Source organism: Chionomys nivalis, chromosome 5, assembly GCF_950005125.1.
Source record: "Chionomys nivalis chromosome 5, mChiNiv1.1, whole genome shotgun sequence".
Classification (NCBI taxonomy): domain Eukaryota; kingdom Metazoa; phylum Chordata; class Mammalia; order Rodentia; family Cricetidae; genus Chionomys; species Chionomys nivalis.
In genome coordinates this window covers 24,533,877-24,537,760 of record NC_080090.1, presented here as the reverse complement: position 1 = coordinate 24,537,760, position 3,884 = coordinate 24,533,877, and the positions used below count along the sequence as shown (strand labels likewise).

Sequence of the window (3,884 nt, the reverse complement as noted above, 5' to 3'; positions counted from 1 at the left end):
CATCCCTAACCAGGAAGCTATTTGTGACTGATACCTGCAGGGAAAAAGAAATCAGTTTTCTCAGAGTGTCTCGGGGCTACCAACCACATTCCCGGGGCAGGGTATATGTCAACACAAACAGACTCTATATTTTTGTGCACCTTTTGTTTGTTTGAGTTTTGTCTTATTGTTTGTTTGTTTTCTGCTTAGTTTTTCTGTCAGAGAGAGAGAGAGAGAGAGAGAGAGAGAGAGAGAGAGAGAGAGAGAGAGAGAGAGAGAGAGAGATAACATGAGGATGGATGGGGTAGGCAGGTTAGAAGAGAAAGAATGTGATCAAAAGGAATAAATGATTATATTGAGTCCCCCCAAAAAAGAAAAGAAAAGGTGCTTGGCTGATGGTTCACCTTCAAATCCTTTCCAAATCTGAGATGGTTAAATGGTTTTAATCTATCTAATGCTACCTATTCAGTTTATTAAAATGTTTAATAACCATAATAATAAGCTAAGGCATGAAACTTGGACTGTACATGGGAAGGGCACTACAAGAGGACAAAAAAAAACCTGCCTTGCTCTGCAAAGTACAGATTCCTTCTATAGATACAAAGAAGTGGAATAAATCTAGTTTTCTTTTTTTTTAAATTTTTTTATTAATTAATTTATTTAATTATTAAAGATTTCTGCCTCTTCCCTGCCACCACCTCCCATTCCCTCCCCCTCCCCCAATCAAGTCTTCCTCCCTCCTCAGCCCAAAGAGCAAGCAGGTTTCTCTGTCCTGTGGGAGGTCCAAGGACCACCCACCTCCATCCAGGTCTATTAAGGTGAGCATCCAAACTACCTGGGCTCCCACAAAGCCATTACGTGCAATAGGATCAAGAACCCATTGCCATTGTTCATCAGTTCTCAGTAGTCCTCATTGTCCGTTGTGTTCAGCAAGACCGGTTTTGTCCCATGCTTTTTCAGACCCCGGCCAGCTGGCCTTGGTGAGTTCCCGATAGAACATCCCCTTTGCCTCAGTGTGTGGGTGCACCCCTCGCGGTCCTGAGTTCCTTGCTCGTGCTCACTCTCCTTCTGCTCCTCCTTTGGATCGTGAGACTTCAGTCCAGTGCTCCAATGTTGGTCTCTGTCTCTGTCTTCTTTCATCGCCTGATGAAGGTTAATATTCAGGAGGATGCTTATATGTTTTTCTTTGGGTTCACCTTCTTATTTAGCTTCTCTAGAATCACGAATTATAAATCTAGTTTTCTAAAAGACAATTCACTGTACACATTTGTTTAGTTTTATACACTGTCTTCATGTGAATGGGACCAGATTTCTACTTGAGCCATTTCTTTTTTTTGTTTGTTTTTGTTTTTGTTTTTTTTTTACTTGAGCCATTTCTAACCAAATAAAATGAGTAATAATAAAACATGCTAAAATACCAGCTTAAAGATACAAAAACAGGTGCACCAATTCTAGTTAGGAATGTAATTTTGCTGTTACATTTTTTATATTCTACAATTATGTTTAGGAACTCACACAAATAGATCACTGATTGAAAGAGATGCATAAATTTGTAGCAAAGCTTTATAGTCACAAAATAATTATCAAAGAATGCACAAATTTAAATTTTATTCTACCTTTCTGTCATATCCCTGGATCCTCAACCAGTGTTATATAAGGAAAAAAGAAAAGTAAGACAAATGAAAAACTGAACTTAGAACCATTGATGTTATCAAGGAAGGAACAAATTATAATCTAGCAACCATCAGCAAAAGGATAGCAAGGAAGATACCTGGAAAGGTGTTGTGAATGATTCACCCGAGAAGACCGCTCAGACGCAGGTTCAAGCCAATAGAAAATCTTTCATTAGTTGGTCAGCAACTATACTAGGTGTTTGGGACCCAAATCTGGTCCTAAGGTTTTTATCAGGGTGAGTTTTTCAGCACAAAAACTTCATCCTAGGTTGACACCTCAGCTAGTAAGTAAGGACAGTTAGCCAGAAGTGGAACTACAGAAGCCGAAAAGCAAGGTTGGTACATTTAAGGATTTCCCCACATCTATGGGCTTTGGTGAATTAGGTCTTTGTTCTTACTGCCTACGTGTTGGGTTCCAAGGCTTTAAATGGTATGTCCATCATGGTGTCTGTTGAGCTAAGGTCTAGAGGCCTACTAAGGTCTAGGAACCTGTTCCAAAGGAAACAGATTGCTAGAAAACTACTTACACTTTCATGCCAGCAAAATTTGCTCCTGCATGGGACAGAACAGAAACAGAATTTTTCCTGCTATTGATAATAGAAACGCAAGTGCTTTTTCAAGTATCGTGGAAAGGCAAATGTGTGTGTGTGTGATGGAAGTTCTACTCAGCTGCTGCAGAGTGGACCAGGACCATATCTGTAGATTCTGGGGATGGAAAAAAAAAAAGAATGAACACAGACACGCAAGACAAAGGCGAATGAGATCTCCATGTCTTAACCATGTAGATGGAGTCAAGCTTTAGTGCAGTCCACTCCACTTGATGAGATGTTGGTTCCGTTCCCAAATTTTGATCTCTTTGATAAGTCTCCTGTGAGAATACTCTAAAAGTGTTCTCTTAAACAATAAACCTATTTTTAATGGTGGGGCCACTCTTTGTAACTGAGTGTGCTTGGGGCTGACAACAAAAAGCTGTGCTTGGAGGAAGTCCATACCTTTCCATGTATACCCTCCCTATGTATGCAACTGCTTCTCTGTTTTCACATTCAGTGGTCCATATCACTGTCTTATTCCCTCCAGCCGTAACCTTAGTAACAGCTCCACATACATCATCACTGTAGTCATCAAAAGATTTTCCAGTTAGGCACTGCAGGGTCTCTAGCCCTGTGACCGAGGTCACTTTGTATCTGATATTTGTTCAATGTACATCACCATCATCTTCTAAGTTTGTTTATTCATCTTCTCCTTAAGGCTCAATATCATCCTTAAGAAGTGAGTAATCACAGAGAGAGACATTAAATTACTATATGGTTGGACAGAGCCTAAAAGTCTCCATCAGGATCAAACTTAAGGATCAATTAGCGCTTTCTTTGCCATGTTTTGCTTTCATTCTTTTTAAAACAAAAATATAAGCAGAACACCCAACTTCTCTGTAGAGGATGCTTAACACAGTGTTCTGGGTTAGCAACCCTCTGATTAAATAATATTTTTATTCTTTCCTGTAGGGGCAATTTCCAATTCCACGACCACCAGCTTGGATCAGTCTGTTCCCACATTTGATTAAAACTTTGGATGCAATTAACTGGTGTGGGGTGTCCTTCTGTATATGTGTTGCTTTTATTGATTAATGAATAAATGAGCTGCTTTGATCTGTGATAATGCAGAGTAGAGCTAGGTGGGGAAAAGTAAACTGAATGCTGGGAGAAAGAAGGCAGAGTAGTGAGAAACCATATAGCCCCACCAGAGATAGATACCATGTAACATGTGGGCCTGCTTGTTGGGGTTTCTGTTCTCCTACCAGGTCCCACAGCCATTTGGCCCTGAAGAAAATCTCATAGAGGTCTCCATAAGTTATAAGCTGATTGGCCCATTAGCTGAGGCTTCTTATTAACTCTTGTAACTTATATTAACCCATTATTCTTATCTATGTTAGCCACATGGCTCAGTAGCTTTTTCAGCAGGGCAGAACTTAGGACTTTTCACGACATGAGACACATCTGCTCCTGTCAGCACCAATCTACTTCAAAAGGATGATGGACATCAAAGAGGTTCCTTATGGAGTTGGTTAGCCATTGGGACAAGAAACTGCTCTTGCTTGGACTTCTTGATGTTATTCTGTATAAGCTGGACATGCAGGACACACAGAAATGACTACTTAACATGCCTAAAGGTGAGACAGTCCTTTGGGGTTCCTGCTTCATGAAAGAGTCTGCCAGGACACAGAAGAAAGTGACT

General features: G+C 40.3%; 1 pseudogene; it reads right to left on the bottom strand.

Moving 5' to 3' along the window:
* Positions 1-2,547: 2,547 nt before the first annotated feature.
* LOC130874594 (eukaryotic translation initiation factor 4E-like) lies at positions 2,548-3,205 on the bottom strand (annotated as a pseudogene).
* Between the last annotated feature and the right edge of the window lie 679 nt (positions 3,206-3,884).